General features: G+C 42.1%; 1 protein-coding gene across 2 annotated transcripts in view; it reads left to right on the forward strand.

Annotated features, from left to right (window-relative positions):
- The first annotated feature begins 5,511 nt into the window (after positions 1-5,511).
- The window catches only part of LOC136422586 (transcription factor Sox-3-like), an 86,170-nt gene continuing 69,821 nt past the window's right edge, over positions 5,512-21,860 (forward strand). The window contains exons 1-2 of one of the 2 annotated variants that reach the window (XR_010753638.1): positions 5,512-5,816; positions 6,208-6,416. The gene's annotated coding sequence lies outside the window, so the exon portion shown is untranslated. Of the gene's footprint in view, positions 5,817-6,004; positions 6,098-6,207; positions 6,417-21,860 lie in introns of those variants that run through there. The other variant, XR_010753639.1, reaches the window with a different exon arrangement.

Genomic DNA, 21,860 nt, shown 5'->3' on the forward strand with positions numbered 1-21,860 from the left:
TTCACTGATTTGAAAAAAAAAATTATTCAAGCCAGGAACACATGTTTCCCGCCACTAACAGCTCTGTAAGTACCTACACCCCACACACAAATACATCGATACCATATGAGGGAAAAATAACAAGATGGTTGATCAAGGCACGTGGTTCAGATAGGGGTTATGTACGTTGCTATGGTTACCAAAATGCACCACCCAACTTTCCTCATCCGTTCGCAGGGGATGCTGGGATACAGGTCCCATAGTAAAACAGGTGTATGCTATCCCATGACATGCTCCAAGCAGATGTAAGGTTCGAGTCAGTGTTTTTTAGGTATCTTTTATACATTTTAGCGTCAATTTTCTCTCTTTTAAAAGCACACTTCTAAAAAGACCTACTAGATATTGCGACTGTGGCGTCGAATGGCTAAGTGGCTAAGCTATCAGACACAAGATCGTGAGGTCACGGGTTCGACTCCAGGCTAGAGGATGTGTCCCTATAGCCTAGGAAAGGCACTTAACATGACTTTCCTCACTCCACTCAGGTGTAAAAATGGATACCTGACTTCGGTTGGGTAGGCAAACGGCGGTGGAAGGAGAGGGATGATCTCCGCCTTCCAATACCGCGCCCTAGACATAGTGGACAACAACCCACTGTCCCTACAGCCTCGAACCGGCTATTGTGCTACCTTTGCTTTTGTATACATTTTTATTGGTCCGCACACTACTAAAATTCTTACTAAATGCCACAAAATGCATAAAACACTGGGACTGAGCCGGCCTGTTACATCTGCTTGGAGATTACTGACGTCAAAGTAAAGCTACATGAAACCCGCCACCTCTTGAAGCAAGTGTATGTTTACATTACAACCCTTCCTAAAAGTACAAACACTCCACCATTACGTGTTTGTCATAATGAAGTACTACAGCGGCACTGACGTAAGTTTGATGGCAAGCTGCGGTTTGTTTTCTAATCGAGCCTGAGGAAAAGAAATTGTACCATCCAAGAAACAGCTAGCTTCTCATTGGTCAACAGTTAGTCGTGTAACCTGCTGTTTTACGAACTAGCTTTGGTTAAAACACGCATGCGCACAAGTGTTCATCTACTTGGATGAAGCAGCAACACATCTCGTTTTCTATCCATACCGGTTTCAGCCTGTTTTCTAACCGAGCATGAGGAAAACTATTTGTACCATTAAAAAAACAGTCAGCTTCTCATTGGTCAACAGTTAGGCATGTGACTTAGCGACTGTCGCACGAACTAGCTACGCAGAGGTATCCATGTACTTAGCTCACTTCTTTAGGGATAAGGGGAAAATAAACAATTCCTATTAGTGTGTCAGTATGAGTGTCTATCTACTTGTTTGTGTTTTCGACCTCTTTTGGGCAGACACAACCCATGGATGGATTGTGACTATATCTGGTATATTAGTAAATCTTTAAAAAATGAAGGTCAACGGCGGTTTATGGCCTCCTAGTGGCTTCCCTTGGCACTGCAGTTTAACGTTCGGTTTATATATCTTCTGTGCTGTGATCTTGATTTTTTTTCTATCAAGTGCCTCAATTTTGTTTCATATCGACTGTCTTGCTGTTCTTATCAAGTGTCTTGATGTATTGCTTAAATTTATGTCCGTCTAAATCTTCTTCTGGCTTTTCTTTACTAAAAACGAACCTGTATTTCAAATAAACCATAAAAGCTATATACTATTTCGTTAGTGAAAGGCATTTCGCTACAAAAAAAGACAAAACACAGACACACTTCCATTGTGAACCTGTCGATAGCCTCCTGTTTTTGTGCGCGTGATGTCTACAGATAGCTTTCTCTCCCCGCTCCGGCTTTCACTTCGCCCAACAGAGGAGGAGAGATGAAACTTTTGTCATGCTTTGAATTATACCAGAATAGCCAGGCTATTACCTTTACAGTCCGAACTTCGCAATCAATAAACATGATGGTGATTTCTTTGATGAAGCCTTTTCTCTGCTCTAACCCGTCTGGCGTGGACACAGAGGGTTCGGACATGCATGATTTGGGGTGGCGCCACGAACCGACACGGCCTCGGGCTGAGTTAGGAGATAAGGCGGACTGCATGGGCATTACCTGGTGTAGGAGTTATACATGAGGCATATGAAACTACAGGTCGGGATAACGCACAGTCAATGGGTGGAAGGGTGAAGTGTGAAGTACTAGTACTAGTTTGGCAGCTGGGCTTGAGTTGAAACTGGAAAACTCTAACGTGTTCTTTGATGAGGGAAGGAGGAAAGAGAGGAGGAAAGAGCGGAAGAAGGAATGAGGAAGTGGAGGAATGAGGGAAGGAGAGAAGGAGGTAAGGAAGGAGAGAAGGGGAGGGAAGAAGGAAGAAGGGAAGAAAAGAGGGAAGGATGGAGTGACGGCTTTAAGGGTGGAGGCCAAGGGAAGGTAGAAAGGATGGAATGGAAGGGAAGGAGGGAGATGAGGAAGGAAGGAAGAAGGAAGGGAGGAGGAAGGGAGGTAAGGATGAGGGAATGGAGGATGAATGAATGGAAGGAAAGAGAAGAGGGAGGGAAGGAAGGATGGAAGAAGGAAGGAGGCAGCGGAGGGACGTAGGAAGGAAGTATGGAAGGAGGCGGGGAAGGGACGTAGGAAGGAAGGATGGGAGGAGGGAAGGGATTAAGAAAGGAGGAAAGGATGTAATGCGCATGATCATTGCGTCATGAAAAGATAAATCTTAGTCTTATAAAGGATGATCAATAAAGAATCTACACATGCGTATGAATCGTGTGTAAACGTCGCCAATGACTGGATCAGATAGATAGAGACTAAATTATCAAAATGTAGTCAGTAATCACATTCCAACACATTGTGCTCGTTTGTAACTATTTCCGGTGACAAAGTGGTGGAAGTTCAGGTACATACCAAGGAAGTTTTATCTATATAAAACCTCCTTCGTACATACTAATGCGATTTAAAAAACGTATAGAATGGACTTCGTCATCCTTGATCTCGCTTACTTCTTCAGGCTTTCGGTATGTCTGACCACCAAGTGTTTAAGTACGGGACATGTTTTACCTGAATGGCTCTTCAAATCTACCTTGTTGTTCGACTTCACGTGGACCCATGGGGGTCATTACGTGTGGGGTGAAAGGTCAACGTTAAAGAATGGAGACTTTCTCCCGTCTCCTGTGACCTTCCATCCGTGAAGGTCACCCGTCGGTAGTTAACGTGACTTACCGCCGACAGGGCCCATGGGGGGCGCTATAGTCCAGAACATCCCGGGAAGGCGACAGAAAGGCAGGCAAAGCTGCCACACAAAGGCCCGGCCAGCCCCCAAAATCAGCGCGATCTACCCGCATTCAGGGGGGCGCGTCTTTCCAGCCGTCTCGATATAAGAACGGGGGAAAGATTTGGTCCTTTCAATCCGTGCGCGGCCTTCCCGCCGCCTTTGTGGCTGTTCAATGGCCGGGAATCTTCCCTTTGTCCCGCTTTGTTGTGATATTCAGCCCGCTTCGGGCGGGCAGGAATTATGGCTGTTTAAAAGTGGCGTGCTTCGCTGCCACCAGAATAAGCGATGTCTGACGGGACCGGGTGTGCATGCACAATTCGGTCTGGCCCTCTGCGGGTCTATCTCGGGAACGAGAGAGGCCTTAGAGAGGTCCTCGTTCCCATAGTCTTCTTCGGAATCGTCTATTGGCATGTACTGATTTGTCGAGATAGAACAAATGATAAGAATATTGCTTTAACCAATGTCTAGCTAGATATGAAATATAGAGAAAAACAGAGTTGGTCACTAAGACCGTTCAAACATGTTTTGACGTTCGCCTATTTTTTAACTTTATTTAAGGGACCTTAAAATCACAGCTTACCGAAATATGGAAGAAAATATATTCGAAATGACAATGTCTATTTAAAGATCTTGATTTGTTGAAGTTTACAATATAAATACCCGAAGTCTAGGTTCACTGGATTTTGAGAAAGAGTCCGGTCAACTCACTTCTGTGCGTGTTTGCGGTAGGGGGAGTGGAAAGTACACTTGTACATGTTACAATAACTGTGCGGGAACGAGTCATGTCATGTTTTTACTAACCAAAAGAGCTGCCGACTTTGCCCGAGGTAAACTGCGGTGGCAGTGTTTCAAGTAGTAACAAAACCTCTGTCCTGCGTATAGACCAACAAGTTTGCCTAGTCCCTCGCCAAGTTTGCCGAACGTGTGCGCACAATGGTAAAACAAGCACATCAGGACTAAAACAGTGTGGCCAAACACCGCCCCCCTCCCCCGAATTCACACGCCTGGCTATTCATTCAGTAGTGTTTAGCCTTTTATTCTATTGACGGATGTGTGAGTGAGTAGGTATGAATGGCTACAGGTAAACTGGTCTTTTGTGTCGTTATCTGATAAAAGACTTTTTGTCCTTGAAACCCCGCCCATGATCATGACGTCACAGCGTGTCTTAATAAGACATCAGCACCTTAAATCATAACCTTCTTATCTTAAACACCTTTCTCCCGTTTTCTTAGGTTTGATAGAATAATTTTCTTCAAAATTCTCAATCGGTAAAGTACGACACTTCTATCCGTGACCCACAACATTCACGTAGAAGAAGTTCTATGTTGTGATTATATTTGATTGCGAGATCGCGTGTTGTGCGGACTGGGCCGTAGGTTGTCCCTTTCTACTCTCCAAGCAGAGCTAGGGTTTCGGCTGTCTTTTTACGTGTTTTAGGCGTTTTTGTCATGCCTTCTACTTTGTCATCGTTTTTGTTGTACACAACAAAAACGATGACAAAGTAGAAGGCATGACAAAAACGCCTAAAACACGTAAAAAAACAGCCGAAACCCTAGCTCTGCTTGGAGAGTAGTCCCTTTCTTTCTGGCCTCGCGGCCCCGGCGGCACCGCCTAGCTGGGCACAACCTTTAGTCTTTTGTGCCGGTGACAGTGCGATAATTATCCGGGGAGAAAAGACCATTCACAACAAGGTAGCTGTTTATAATGGCATTACATGTCATTGATTTTGATTTGAGGCCCTCTAGGGCCGAATCAATGACGTTTGGTGTTTCGCGACTCTTCGTGGTTATAACTAAAGCTTTAAGATTTACCGAGCCCTTCTTCAAGCTTCAATTTAATAAGATTCTGGCGGATCTCATATGATACAATCCTGATGAATATTTTACAACTTTGACTTTTTCGGGTGTGACATTGCGACACACACGCGTTTATTAAAGGTCAACTTGAAAACCGGTGTCTAATGATAACATTTGTTGTGTAAGCTATTTGATTGCGTTATAAGTTTCCTGAAGACAGATAAATGACACATTTTCTTTATACAAACCATCGCTCATTTAGTTCATAATGAAGTAGCCTTCCTTAATTCTTTCTTTACAGGACGTATCGTATAGACTTGGGACTGTTGTCTAAGACGTTTGTGTGTTCTTAATAAGTAAAGCCTTGGTGTACTTAACAGATCTTTAAGACGTAGAGACCCCACCTAAAGTTTTGTCTTGGCGCGGCCGGACCCAATCTGAAGTCAATCCGTATCTCGGGACCGATCGCTACAAAAGCCGCCACAAAAAGGCCAAAATACCAGCCCAGCGCAAATGTTACAGTTGTCAACATTGCCCATTCAAAATGGTCCGCAGACCGTCCCAGCGCCCAAGGAGGTTTTCCTTTGTCCGGGGACGGACCATATTGTTTCGCCCGCCCCTATTTACTGCGGATCTGTACAGACAGAGAAGAATGGCCCATTACAGGGTAAAATTCGCCCTGGGAGAAGAATAACGCTGCTGGGCGGGCACGGTCCGCCGCTGCACGGCCGTGAAAGTGGACCCGCGCCGAGAACAACTTCCAACTTGATCGCGTTTTTGTAAAGTGAGGCCAATCCGACGTTCGGGCATTAATTATCGGGTACCGGTGTATCCCCCCTTAGACCGGGCAGCTAAATTACTTTTGTCGTATCTCCGTGGACCGAATGGGCCATTCTTTTGTACGGTTAATATACTGTATAATTATTTGCTTAGTCTAGCATTGAAATACATGTCTTTTGTGTGCAAACAATAATGGCCATCAATCACAGGAGACGAAGCGCCGGCCTGAATAGACCGCTTTAGCGAGTGCCCACCCCACATTATTTCTACAAGCACTCAAGACATGTGAGCAATGTAATTCATCCACAATAGCGAAATGAATAACCTATTGTCTAGCCGCCGAGTCCCTATTCTTGAAGCATTCAAATTTTTCACCAGTGTATTTTGCCTTTCAGTGGGACAGGGCGGCGCGGGCTGGGGCGGAGAGGGAGCCGGGCCCAGATGGTAGGAAACGGCGGATTTTATCCCGTTCGGGGAGGAAGACGGCAGCGGGTCTTGTGTCGGAGTGTGCCCGGGAGGTGTGGGACTTCGTCGGGAGGAATTTCGGCGCACGTTACGGCGTGGTGTCGGCTGGAGGGGGAGGTTTCCGCCAGCGTGATCACAGGTAAGAAGAGGGTCAACACTACTGGGGGCGCGTGTTTACCTGTGTGTTTACCTGCTCGACCAGGTAGGAGGGGGCTGCGGTCGGCGGGTCGTCGGGCTGGGTCCCGCCAGGGAGAGCCTAGACCCTCCCGGTGGACGTACACGGCGATCTGAGCCCGACCGGCCGCGGGTAGGTGTAAAGTTAGGCGGGGGATATGTCAGGAATGTTCGCTATGTTGTGTCACCTTTTGACTACCCCAGTCTGCCGGTGTTGTGTCTCAAGTGAGCATGACTGCAGTCGGGTTAGGAACAAATGCCTTTCAACTTGTAGAATTTGTGTCGGAAATTCGTACATGCCGGGGGCTTTGGTAGGGCGCGTTGTCGCCGCGGTCTCCCGAGGCAGGTTCTTTTGAGGGAAGAAGACAAGAAAGGGGGGAGAATTAATAATAGAGTAGAAGATATCCCCTGATAGCGCCGCCATCAGAGCCCAGTTTGTCATCATCCGTCCACAGGGAAATTCTCCCTGCCGCCTGATGGCGAATCAACTACCGATTGTTGGCGATGAAAAGGGGGCCCGGGGAATTTAATCAAGGCACCGCAGCTGAGGAATACGTAATCATCCCAGCATTCATCTTGCCCCCGTTTTCAATTTCATTTTCATGTCATTTTCGTTCGTGTCCCTTTCACAATCAAGCGCCGTCAACTAATGAAGGCCCGCGCTAAACGCGTTACACCTATACTTATGTATCATTCCGACCAATTTTGCCGGCACGGTGAAGGAATATCAATGGCGAGGGTCACGCGGGGAGTTTTAGGTTACCGGATTATCCATTTTTCCTGGACGTACAGGTAGCTGGTTAAGGGTAACCTGAGACGTCTCACCTTTCTCAGGTGTGGGACTGAGGCAGGTGTCGGCTTCACTTTCTCCTTTATTTCCTTTCACTTGGGAGGAAGCCATATTTGGGAGTGAAGTTTTAAACATGGCACACACCTGTTAAAGATGCCATTGTTTTCCTAGAACCCCGATAGATTACGCAACAATGTGTTGAGCAACAATGTTATTTAGCCTTAGGGGCAGAGCGCTTGTATATGTGGTCACGTATATGCTGTAGTTCGATAGACGTGCGTGGAAGAGAGACAGAGACCGAAAGGAAGATCAGAGTCTCAGTTTTCTTTCTTCTATTCCTCACTCACTCACTCACTCACTTATTCATCCAATCCACTTTGCAATATTTCTACGACTTATTGTGACTACGATCTTCCTTTCCAACGTAGCCTAATCCAAACTTGTATCATCTTTGCATCAAAATCCTCAATCAAACCTGTTTTACCGCTTTTCTGATGCTTTTCATGTAACGTTCCTTCCTTCTGCCCTTGACTTCTAGTGCTTAGATTCTCGTATACCTCCATCAAAAATGGATACTGTTTTTGAGGCTCCAAGATCTTCGTGATAAATTCAAGACACTTGTTTCTTCCAAGAATTTACTTACAATCTCAATAAGACTATCATTAACCATGCTTATGACTGCAGTGAGGACTTGGGTTGCTAATGCCATAGTTAACATGATCATCCATTGAGAAAATACACTTTTAAAAATAACAAAACGTATCAACGCTAGAACTACGAATATCGTCGTATCATCAAAAGCACCTGAAGTTTGTCCTTATTTGTCCATTTTTTCTATTTCCTTTTGGCCCTATTATGGATAATACAGACTTCGAAACTCTCAGTGTAACTGAAAAGGGAAAGTAACCAATTCTATAGTTGTCGTAGAATGTGTCCAATGTAGAACTCTAGCTTGAGGATGGACGTTTAAGAGATTAGTCTCTACCAGGAGTATTTTGCGTTTCTGGGAAATAGTAGAAATTTAACATCTTATTCAGCATATTTGGCAAATAACTAACTATTTTCTAACACCCCCATGGTGTCTGGTAGGGACTAGATTTGTCAATGATGTGGACTTACTTTATTGCTTTTTTTTCTCAAATTATTTTCGCATTGCTTTACCGCGAAATTGGTCAAGCTTATACATGTCTTAAGTCTTAGGCGCGAATTCCAATGTTTGCTTGTTGTAGTGTCTTTTGTTTATGTCAGTACATGGGTCAGAGGCCATCTAACCTATGCTTGACCCTGTATGTTGGGGGTCATTTTGCACGAGTAGAGAAAGGCCGTGTACACAATGTACCTGTACCTGCACCTGTTAGATAGTTTAGGACAGTCACTTTAGGTACAAGTGTAGACCCGAACATGATTTTTACCTGTGCATTGTTTGGGTAAATGAAAGTCAAGTATAGTATAGTATAGTATAGTATAGTATAGTATAGTATAGTATAGTATAGTATAGTATAGTATAGTATAGTATAGTATAGTATAGTACCCGAACAAACTAAAACAGTAGTGTGGATACCGTCTTGTACACTAAGGATAGGTATATCCAATCTCAAAGACTACACTTGAAGTGACCATTTAGCACTTGGTTTTAACAAATTATTTGCTTAAAAAAATAAAGATATGTAAATCCTAAAATTTATATGACAATTTACCACTCATAAAGACAGTTGGCTGCATGTATAACTTACAAATAACCAGCCACACTTGTTTACATGTAGTTACAAGTTTATCAGAAAAGTGATCTCGTATCGGTATGTACTGGTTACCATATAACGTCATATGCCCATGGTCGACTCCTGTCTGCTGTTTATTGCATACCGCTTAATAAATTTGCTCAATCAATTATAGCGATGTCCTCGCTAAATTCCAACGTAGTCGGAATTCTTGCAATTCCGTTCATACGACAACCCCCATACGAGCCCCTGCATGAGAAGTTGGACCCTGTGAGAGCCAGGCTTGGCTGCACACTGCTGGGTTACCCTACCTGTACCACCAGGAATCCTTCTCTGCTTCCGTTAATTCTCCTGGCTTTCACCATTTGAATAGCTTACAAAAATCCATATCACTACTAAAATCAACAAACCCACTTACGATGAAAAACGTGGGTCTCTTCATTTTCCACTGCCTTCAAAAACGAAGTCAAACCCAACCATAGTCAACCTTAGTTAACTTAGAACTTTCACAGTAGTCTAGATAACTATTTTTGATTCCCATGTATTCCCATGTACTGGGGGACAAGGTTCTCTAAAGGGAGTTGTGTAGCCAAGGGAGTTGTGTAGCCGAGGACCCTCGGCTACACAACTCCCTTGGCTACACAACTTCCCCCCAATATAAGCACCGCTGTTCATAGGAAGTCTGCGAAGGAGGCTAAAAAAGTTAGTCTATTGATGTACGTACTAGTATAGATGCCGGACTTGTGGTGTACAGTTACTTTGTACTTTGAATATCTTTTTTTACTTCAGCTTCTGTGCAAAAAGAGTGTATGTAGCTTTTTTGGCAGGTCGCCGATACGTATACATGGGCTTTAAGAGATGTGATACGGATCCTGTGCAAAATGATACGGTTATACTTTGATGATACACATACTAATGCTGAGCTTTTGGCATACAAGTTTAGATATTCTATACAGTGAATATCTTTTTACTTCGGCTTCTATACGAATTGTGTTCGACTCAGTGTTTGCAGGTAGCCGATATTAAGAATAGTACGTTTATACTTTTATGTTACACATACTAATATCGGACTTTTGGTGAACAATTTTAAGATATTTTGCAGAGTAGATATGGCTGTTTTACAAGTAGCCGATATGATTTTGATATCAAATTTGGTACGTTAATATTTTCATAATTATGATACAGAACCTAATGCTGGAATTTCGCGAACAGTTTTTACAGTGAATATATGTGCACTTTAACCCCTGCCCGGCTGTTTTGTAGGTAGCCGATATTTGAGCTTAAAATATGACATCAACTTTTGCGCGTTCATACTTTATTATACATTTTTGCAGTGAATGTTTTTTTGTTCGTTGGCTTCTGTACGAATTGTACCCAGTTGTTTTTCAGGTAGCCGATATCAACACCAGTCTGTTTATACTTTATGATACACATATATGCATACTAATATCGGACTTTTGGTGTACAATTTTAAAACATTGTATGGCTCCTATACGAATTGTTCCCGCCTGTTTTGCAGGTAGCCGATATTAAGAACAATATGTTTATATTTTTATAATACACATACTAATATCGGACTTTTGGTGTACAATTCTAAAGCATTGTATGACTCCTATACGAATTGTTCCCGCCTGTTTTGTAGGTAGCCGATATTAAGAACAATACGTTTATATTTTTATAATACACTTACTAATATCGGACTTTTGGTGTGCAATTTTAAAACATTGTATAGCTTCTGTACGCAGTGTGCCCGCCTGTTTTGCCGATAAGTAGCCGATATAATTTTGATAATACTTTCTATTGAGAGACTTTTATAATTATGATACACCAACTAATGCTGGAATTTTGCAGACTGATTTTACAGTGAATATTTGCGTACTTTGGCTTCTGTACGCGGCGTGCGCGGCTGTTTTGCAAGTAGCCGATATTAGAAGAAGCAAACATCGGCAAACCCCGCCTGCGCTGCTAAGTACTCCGTCATAAAGGCGCATATCTCCCGTTTCTGTATCAATCGCAGTTAGTACGGCGACAGTATCAGGCAGGGACACAATAGCCGGCTCCAATAGCACCGCGACTGTGGGGATGGCGATAACAAAGAGCCGCTGAATGGGTCAGGGGAAGCCGCGCGGGTGTCATCAATTTTGTTTTGTGGAAATTGACAAGACTTTGTGAAAGTGACAGGACCGTTTGATTGGGGCGGAGACGAATGGGAAGGAATAGTGGAAGGGAAGAGGCGCGGTACTGGCTGTCGGCCGCGTTTTACTCAAGTTTCACGTACAACCGTCAACCACACGCCACACGTCAAAAGCACTGACAAACTTGATTCCAGTTATCAAATTTTTTCCAAAAACATTTTCATTTACCAGTACTAGCATGGAATAATTTTTCTTTCCTCTCTCAACGTAAATACCATTTTACTGTCTATCTGTGCAGTTTTAATATCATGAAATGCATAGTTATCAGCAATATAACAACGTGTATGACTTGAAGGATGAATACCTTTTCAAAACATTTTTATCTACCAGTATTGGTGTGAGCAAACATATGGGAAGGAATAGTGGAAGGGAAGAAGCGCGGTGCTTGCTGTCGGCCGCGTTTTACTCAAGTTTCACGTACAACCGCCAACCGCACGCCACACGTCAAACGGCTGACAAACTTTCTCTGTTTCATCTTGACGTTTATGCAACATACATGGTGTTTTCGTGCATTTTTTATTTCAGAAATAGAAATATGTAGCGACTTTTATGATTGGAATAATGAAAGTCATGCAAGTTTCACGTACAACCGTCAACCACACGCCACACATCAACAGGGCTGCCAAACCTTCTCCGTTTCTCTTTCTCTCATCTAAACGATTGTTTTGTGCATTTTTAATGTCAAAAATAGAAATATGTAGCGACTTTTATGATTGGAATCATGAAAATATCAAGTTTCACGTACAACCGTCAACCACACGACACACATCAAACTTTCTCTTCTTGACGTCTAGGCAACATGTGCAGTCGTTTTATGCACTCTAATACCAGAAATGGATTGTTATCAAATATATGGCATATTTAATGATTCCAGTTTTCAAAACCTTTCAAAAACATTTTCATTTACCAGTACTAGTCTATCTAGCCACTGTTAGTATTCTGTTAATACTTAGCAGGAATATGATTCGAATGATATAACCACTCCACAACATTCAGCCACACGCCACACATCAACAGTACTGCCAAACTTTCTCTTTTGTGACTAGAAATTAAATTGAAAGTGAAAGAGGGAGACTGAGGAATACTCATATAAACATGGGTGGAAAAAAATGAATGTCTGGCTCGTACAATGGCTCTATCAATGAAAATATCATTAGAAATACACGTTAGGGATAGAGATACTATTAGCAAATCTGAAAAAGACACTGAACGCTTTAATTTACAACTATGAAACTCAACCTAGACTCTCTGATAACCCCGTGCAGAAGTACGTATAATTGTTCTTAAATCTACACTGTCACGATCAGGTAACGCGGTATGTGTCCTGTCCATGAAGAGACACCGAAGCCTTAAGGAATCTTCAGGCGACTCCGCGAAAGATAGAGACTCAGACTGACTGAAAAAAGAATCTGATCAATTATGAGACTCAACCTAGACTCTGCTATAACCCCATGAAAGACTTCTATAATTGTTCTGAAATCTACACCTCCATGGTCATGTAACACAGGTATATCCTGTCCATGACGAGACATTGAAACCTTAAGAAATCTTCAGGCGACTCCGCAAAAGATAGAGACTAAGACTGACTGAAAAAAGAATCTGAACTACATGTATCATGAAACTCAACCTAGGCTCTCTGATAACCCCACGCAGAATTTCCTATAATTGTTCTGAAATCTACACCACAATGGTCAGGTAACAAATGTATATCCTGTCCATGAAGAGACACCGAAACCTTAAGAAATCTTGTGACAACTCCGCCCAGAAGGAGTTATCTTTCTTTCCGAGAAGACCTTTTCCTCCGCTCCACACCTGGACGTCGTCTCCCTCCGCTGAATTAATCTTCTATTGTTAAAACGGACACCGCGTTGTGTGAAAATGACAGACAACTTGATGGGGATAAGAAATATATGAAAAGAAGGCAATTTGTAAGAGAATAGCTTGTTGTTCTCCTCTAAGGCTATAGAACACCGTGCACTTTAAAAGGACACCCCTTCACATGGGGTGGGTATCGGGTTTCAATGTCGTCATCAATTTTGCATTGTGAAATCGACACCACTTTTGTGGAAGTGACAGCGCCGCAGAATGTCACTGGTTAGCCTTGGTAGCTACACCTGCGGTTTCCGTACAGTTGTGTGCGTCGAACGTTTGGCATCCCTAAAAGTCGAAGGCGTCATTGATACTTGGGTTTTAGAGTCGTAAGGAAACGTTTTAAAAGTTTCAACTTGGCTAAGACTTCTTTTTGTTCAATTAAGGTTGCAGTTAGCAAATATTTACGATCATTTATAGCTTCGTTTTCCTTCTGTGTGGATTCAAATTCTATGGATATTTTTTTTAGTTCACTAATTTCCAAGTTGTGGTCTTTTATTAATACTTTCCCATCAAATTTTCCCATAAGGACGAACTGCTAGAAAGTAAAAACAGTCCAAAAAGTGACAGTCTTTTGTGAAGAAAAGGAAAAAGGTATTGGCTGGGGAAAAGACATACTTTGAAAACTAGTATTAAGGCGATTATGATGATATTAGTGTCATGTAACGTCAGCACAAGTGTTGTTATAAATGACTGTCCAACGAATTGAAGCCATCTTGATGTAGAGACACGTTATTCTCCAAGCAGAGGTTTCGATCGGAGGGGAATAGTTGTGGCCGGGATTTTTTACACTCTCCTCAAGGAAGCGGAACTTTAAAAGTCCCGGACACTCCTACCCCACTCGACCGAAAACTCTGCTTGGAAAATAGAGATATGTCATCTTTGTCGTAGCCGGAGTAGAGTCTATTTGTTTGTTTGCTCGTTTTTGGCGTACGCATTTGACTATGTTTGACCATTCATATCATCACATGCTCTCTGTGATCATTGTATCCATGGTAACGTCCAATTGTTTATGAAACTCACAAACAAAATAAATGATACCTGAAAGGCTAAACTCGAAGGTTACAATTTATTACAAAAAGGTTACCGTAATTCATTTTATGGCCATTATTTGTTTTTCAAAAACGTTTCAATTGTAAAAGAACAATGGAATTATATAATAGACGTTTATTGAGTAGGACAAGTGCGTGTATACCTTATTCAATGGGATGATTTTTCCAGCTTTTACTTGACTTTCAAAGGATAGTCTGGTTTATATCAAGTATGAATCATCTATAATAGCGATACGTCAGGTTCAACTCGCACTAAATTATAAGACATACAATATAACTTGTGAATGGTTCGGTTGAAGTTAACATACGCAGGTTTCAAACAATAGCGTGAGTTGAACCTTGATAATCTTGAATAGCCAGCCCTATACTTTATTTAGATCTAGAAGCATAAAACAAATGACACTCCCATGTTTCCACTTTCCAGTCAATAGTAAAGAAGAAGTCAGCGTCGATATGTTGTTATACGCTTTTAAATACTTCCAGACCTGTCGTGTTTAAAATAACAAAACGCCACTTCTTGTCCCGTCCTTGGCATAAAAGCCCGACCCAAACCAATTACATTTTCATTCTAACCTAACCGTCTAATGGTAGACATCGTGCAGTGAACAGATCATTTAATTCCATTAGGTAAGAGTTAAATGGACAGTTCTTTAAAGTTGGGTTCCACTTAACTCAACATTTATCTATTTCGTGAAATTGACGGTGTCTTGTTGAAACGAGTGAAATCCATCTAAATCCTTCTCTTTCTACCAAGTTACGTAAAAAAGTCACATGATCATCACGCGACATAGTTCAACTGGGCATACATTGAGTTATTTCAAAACATAAGCACCTTTTTTTATTTACAGACAAAAATGCAATCTTCTTGCCATTATGAATCTAAAAAATAATGTCACTCGATACAGCAATTTGAAAATACCATCACGTGACAATTAGTGAGCGTCCGATCAGCCTTACCATATATGGCGAGGACATACAAATATTTTGTTATTTCAAAACACAAGCGCCGTTTTTCTCTCCTTTGAGTCATAAATCCATATTTTGTTGCCATCACGTCGCCTGTTTTCTGTCAACAACGTCATATAGAATATGATGTATTATCCAAATATTTCTGTGCCGGGTTTCACCTAGTCCCGCAGTGAGACAGCCGCACTAGTGTCGACACACATACATTGTGTTATTTCAAAACATTAATACCTGTTTTTCTTTAGAGACATAACTTCATATCTTGTTGAAATTGTCAATCTGAAAAATATTCATAGATATCGAAATTTGAAGTGTCACATGACAGTTTCGTTACATTAGTGAGCGCGTGACCAGTCTTACCATACATGATGAGGACTTAAAAATATTTTGTTATTTCAAAACACAAGCGCCGATTTTTTTCCTTTGAGCCATAAATTCATATTTTTGTCTGTTTTCTGTCAACGTCATACAGAATTTGATGTACATGTATTATCCACATATTTCTGTGCCGGGTTTCTCCAAGCCCCGTGGTGAAAGCCGCACTAGTGTCGACACACAAACAAACACATGGAAAACAAGTCGGAAAAGATTGAGCTCCACTGTGCGTATAATGTGCCCCGTCAGAAGTCGTTAATATTGTTTTGTTGCCGGTGACAGTGCCTTGTGTTTGGTCAACACTACAACAGGGGTGCGATTAGGGAGGTGAAACCCCGGGTGTCTAACTGTCCCGCGAGGGGGGTACGGTCTTTTTGTCCGGACCTGGTCCTCTGGGCTGGTCAAAGCGAGAGAAATTTGCCCAGGGATTAGGGGATGTTGTTTGGGGACACGTTTTGGGGATTAGACCAACCCCTCCCCGCGGATTAGAACAAATAAGCTTGGAGAAACCAACGAGGTTCAATAGAACCTATTCGGAAAACCCCAATAACGCAGATGAAAGATTTGATAGAACGCTTTGTGAAGCCGTTCTTGTTTCAGAATGAAAGGGTGAGTGAGGCTAGTAACCTCGTTTTATTGCTTCAAAAGCAATAAGAAAGAGACATACCTCAAAACGCAGTACGCAACCGATAAAAAAGACATTCTTGTGCTATGGATCGTTTAACTTCAGATTATGGTATTTTGGGTCTTAATTAAAAGGCGTTTAACTAGAAACAACATACAGGTGATACCCTGGATGATGACATTAGATATAAGAGCCGATAACCCAGAAGTGTACAATCAAATGTCCTTGTTTCTAAATAAATGCATCCTTTCTTTAAAGAAAACTTTCCCGGTAAAACACCGGTACACTTTTTAAGGCGGTATGCGCATGTAGGCGTTGAAATAACAATTAAAATGTCATTGAAGTTTATTGCATAATCATTCCATACATGGGCATAAATTTAGTTAACATTCTGAAACATAGAAGACGATAAGAAATCTTCATCATGCTTTGTCTATATCTATACTTATCATCAACATGCGTTTTCTCTCTTCTTAAATCATGTGTAAACGAATTCACTTAGTTTTACGTTATATCGTAGTTGGATGCTTGCATTACATATGTGAACATTTCATCCTCCCATAGCCTTGGTTGCAGACTCATTCGGGCTGCTTACTGTTAAGTTACCGTGTTCTTATTACATTTTAACTTCTCATTGTTTGCCGAGAAGGCGGTAAAACAGTAACTTAGAATAAAACAGCCGAAAGGAGACTGCAACGGAGGCTAGTCTCCCTGTGTATATTCATTAGCCTCTATCAGACTCCACAGGTCGCTGGAAAAAATCTTAGAAATTAGCCAAATAGACGGATAACATACGAGAGAAGTTAGTCCGCTATAGAAGTTACAGTTTTCGACCCGTGGATGGCATATTGGACCCTCTATCCGTAGCCGACCCCTTAGCATACTATTCACTCTATCTGGCCAATTTCTACCATTTGTTCCAGCCATCCGCGGGGCCTGGTAGAGGCTAGCCTCCATAGCAGGCTCTACTGGGTATTTTTTTTGGGGGGGGGGGTATAATACACCTTTTGCAGCCAGCCCGTAACCATCAGCCAGCCTGGAACCATTTTGCCCGTACACATTTTGAAAAGTGTATCATAAGCCCCCCCCCCAAAAAAAAAAATGCCCGGTAGGGCCTGCTATGGAGGTAGAGGCTATATATTCATAAGCATCGCGGCCAGCCGCAAGCCAGTTACCGCATACAGCTCCCACGGGCCCGCTTGCCTGATATCGAGCGTTCACCCCGCCATGCAGCCACCCCGACATAAAACAGAGTCCCAGGCCCTGTAATAATCACTCCACACAAAATCCAATATCTCTCCCGACCCATCAGCACGGCACCTCGGCCCCAGCTGCGCGGAGGGAGCGCGCGATAGCCCCGCCGGCGATCGATGGGCCACCGCGGGGACCCGACCGGCACGACCCCTCTCAATTATCCCCGTAATTACGCCTCAAATGCAACTTGATGACTGCGTGATTGTCAAACGATTATGACTCTGCCGGCCGGCCTCATTCTAACCCGGCAAGCGCGGCGCTTTACGCGTTTATTGAGCCGCTCTGTCACGGCCGGCGTGGGAACGAGAGCGGCGCGCGGGTCAGAGAGGAGGCTGGGAACGACTTTCGGACGACATTTTCGTCAGTTCTGTACAACAGAGCGCCACACAAGGTTCTGGGTGTGTCTGAATGCTATACTACAGGTCGATAATTAATGATTTATCGCGTAATTATAGACGATGAGTCACAATAGACTGCTATTCTATCATTGTCTGTCTTCCACTTTAAAACGACGTCCGACGATTTCATCGATCTTTTTAAATATCCAATCTCTGGTCTCAGACGATTAGAACTTAGTGAAGCCCAGTCATAACCAACGTTTTACACCACTTTTCGCTGTATTCCTGTATGCAGATTATTGCTGTACAACTTACAGTTGGTCGCCTATTGAACTTCCCTGATAACGGACTACCCTTGGCATACTATTCACTCTATTTGGCCGATTTCTACTGTTTTCCCAGCGATCAGCGGAGCCTGGTAGAGGCTGATGTTGTCGGAAGGCCCAGAATTAATGGGCATGATTGATAGAAGATACAGTCTGTCAGTTTGAAAATATGTCCAGGGATTTCATTGATTTTTTTAAAATGTCCAATTCATGCACTCAGACGAGTTTAAAAATATGTCCAGGGATTTCATTGATTTTTTAAAATGTCCAATTCATGCACTCAGACGATTAGAATTTAGTGAAGGCACGGGCGACTCATAACTAATGTTTTGAACCCTTGCTCCTTGTACCTGTATGCTGTATGGCAAATAAACTACTTTTTTTTTGTTAGAAGGCCAAGAATTGATGATCGTGATTGATCTATATAAAATACAGTCTTTCCACACGTCGGAAATTCGGCTTTAACACTTTTCGTTGTTCCTGTGTGCTGTATGCTGAAGAAATCACTGTATTGTTTTGTTGTCGGATGACCGAGAATTAACGTTTGTGATTGATCTATAAAAAATACAGTCTTTCCACACGTCGGAAATTCGGCTTTAATACTTTTCGCTGTACCTGTTTGCTGTATACTGAAGAAACTACAGTGTCGTTTTGTTGATAGAAAGCAGAGAATTAACGATCGTGATTGATCTATATAAAATACAGTCTTTCCACACGTCGGAAATTCGGCTTTAATACTCGGATTTGGAAAAACCGACAAGGGCTGAACGAGCCCGCGAGGCGATGTCTAATCTCCGGGTCGTTAACCAGATGATGTACGGCTGGTGGGTTGATGTACGGCCGACGTGTTGAGTGGTAGTTTGCGAGCTATTGTCCCGACAATCTCCGCGCCACAGGAGGACCCGGGAGAATAATTTGCAGCACTTTGTACAGCCCGTAATAAGACACGGTTAATAGATGGCTGCCCCGGTCTTTGTCCCAGTCTCCATGTATTATACGAGAGAAGAAATAATGGAAGACATACGAAAAAAACAAGTCACATTTTGCAAAAGGCTTGAGTCTGAAAAAGTCTGTTTTGTAAAAATCATCACCCGACTTTGTGAATAATTTTTTTGACGGGTACCCCGGTCTTTCTCTCCTTTTCCTTGCATTATACCATAGACAAATAACAGAAAACAGGCCAAAAACAGCCTACGTTGTCTTTAAGAAATCTTAACTGTTTGAATTTTGGGGGTAAATTGTATCGTAAGACTTTGTGACGAATATGTTTGATATGTGCTTAGGATTAGCTTTGTAAATATCGTTTCATACGCTTCAACGATCAGTCTTTCAATTGAAACATCGCCAAATCCTTTCAAATTATTCAAAAGCTGATGATCCTATCAGTCGAGCAGAATAGTGACGTCACATTTCCGTGACTTAATTATCCAAAGGCCTACAGTACTATAGCGTAGATAAATGACATTAACGTTTAAAATCACATACGAAACGATTGCATAAACAAATTCTTAGTCCGTTTTGTATGTGATTTTAAACGTTAATGAAGAAATTCTTAGTCCCTTTCGTATGTGATTTTACAAACATAATCTTCACATAGTCTTACGATTTTAAACGTTAATGAAGAAATTCTTAGTCCGTTTTGTATGTGATTTTAAACGTTAATGAAGAAATTCTTTGTCCGTTTTGTATGTGATTTTAAACGTTAATGAAGAAATTCTTAGTCCGTTTTGTATGTGATTTTAAACGTTAATGAAGAAAAGTATCAGTCATTTTTCTCTTAGTTCAATAGTTCAATATTATTGTGAACAATCTTAGAGTTGTATTTTGTGCTCATCTATTTCTAACCTTGGCTGTGTTTTTGGATTATCACATTGTCAAGTTGGATGCCACTAATACTTGTGATTTTTCGGTTCAAATATACAAGTCTGAGAATCCTGCTTTCCGTGTTTAAAACGCGGCACTCTCTCTACCCCACCCCGCACGGTGTATCTGATATCTTGTCCGCGATTGTTCTGCGGTGTCATGTGAACATTGTTCAGCACCAAGGACAGTACCGTAGGGAATACCCTACTGTCAGAGATGCCTACCTTTCACTGAGCACCCGGTTATGGCTCGGCGCTGTTATCATCACTGGGAGGGATTTGGACAACATTATTTGAAAGAAAGTTGGTCAAAAATGTGTACCATAGATCTGGCTATATGAGATTGTGTAGCGTTGGCGAGTAGGGAACTATAGACGCGATTTCTGTGTGGACTACGCACGGTAACCAAAATGGCGGATGTCGAGTGGTGCCGCGCGAAGCTGACACGGAAATCGTGCCGTACGTACCATGTACGGTAATACTACACAGCATCACATGGCCAGCCCTCTGGTACACATTCTTGGCCATCTTTCTACCAAATAGTGTTGTCCAAATCCCACCCAAGAACAGCTCGGCACCGTTAATTCCGTATGAAATGAGTTAAATGCGGTGGGGAGGGGGAATGAATACCATACGTGGTACCGATTTTTTTCCGTGATGTTAAGGGGATGTATTGTATGGACTGAGGGTTAAGTTGCATGTGTAACTTGTTGGTAATATTACTGCGGCACGTTTTAAAGAAATTTTAATTTTGGAGGACTTTAAATCTCTCTCTTTCTCTCTCTCACTATAACTCACCTTGAACGTTAACAAAATATGAAAATTGTCTTTAAGTAACTACTAGGTTCAGATCATTACGAATTAACGCAGTGTGTTATTCTGGTTCTGAAATAGATCCAAGATTGTATACGATACAATGCAGAGCCACCGACAGTTTTAGATTTACCTTATTTCTCCTTGCCTTTACAAAACTTGTCCTTCAGCGCTAACTACGCGTCCTGCATGCATTTGGTTAAAACTCGCGGCGTTTAGCTGTGTAAAGCAGGCCCATTTTCCCTTCTTTAGAGCGCCTTTCTCCGGCTCCGTTGCTAGGATGGGAACAATTTCAGATCTGACCCGCACGACCTGCGCCTTTGATGCCAAATTTCGGCTGATTACCGGGTGTATAAACTCTTTGACGACTCTTTTGTGCGCGCCGATTTCCATAGCTGGACCTCCCTGAGTGAAATTGTGTCCGTACCTGTTATTATGTTGGGTTTGTACAGGTTTGGTCATAATAAATCGCTCTGTGCAGGTGTTTAGAGACTCGGAGTAATTTTTCATTCCATATTCCGTCCGTTGAACGCAGACCGGGCTTTGTGTGACTGTAGTAGAAGCTGAGTTGTTTTTCCGGACTGCGTTCTACGTGGCTTAAACAGGTACGTTGGAATGAAACGATAACGTTTTGATTGGATTTATGGCGAGAAAAAAGAATAGCTCGTCAAATTCCTTTGTTGTTCTAACTCGATAAAACGGCATTAGTACCAAGGATTATCCCTCAGTAGAGAGATTTACGGTTGTTTTGCATTTTGTTGCACTTGTGAGGTGGTGTTGCTATGTCTAGACCAGGGGCAGGGAGCGTTGTATAATGCTTCACATAACTCATAAACCATATGTACGTTTTTTTTATATAACGTATTTCAGTCCAAGTGCTAGTTTTGTAAATATATATAAAGAGATATTTGCTTTGTTTTCTTTTTTAGTGGAATAACCTGATTACATAATGTTTTTTTCAATTACTGACGTTGTACTAGACACGGTACTTTTCGACTTAACGAGCGAACAATGCAAGTTTTTTGTCGTTTCACTGTCGTATGTCCCTAAGAATTTGTTAATAGTATACCGTGGGAATATTCATTTATACACATTCATTAAGTCTGTGAAATAATGTGCAAACCTTTAGGATTACGTCCAAACTCCAAATTCAAGTGAAACTCTAAAAAATATGTGCATTTTCGAGGATTATGCTTTTTTACTTGAAAGATTTTCACCAAAAATAG

The sequence above is a fragment of the Branchiostoma lanceolatum genome, chromosome 17 (assembly GCF_035083965.1).
Source record: "Branchiostoma lanceolatum isolate klBraLanc5 chromosome 17, klBraLanc5.hap2, whole genome shotgun sequence".
NCBI lineage: Eukaryota > Metazoa > Chordata > Leptocardii > Amphioxiformes > Branchiostomatidae > Branchiostoma > Branchiostoma lanceolatum.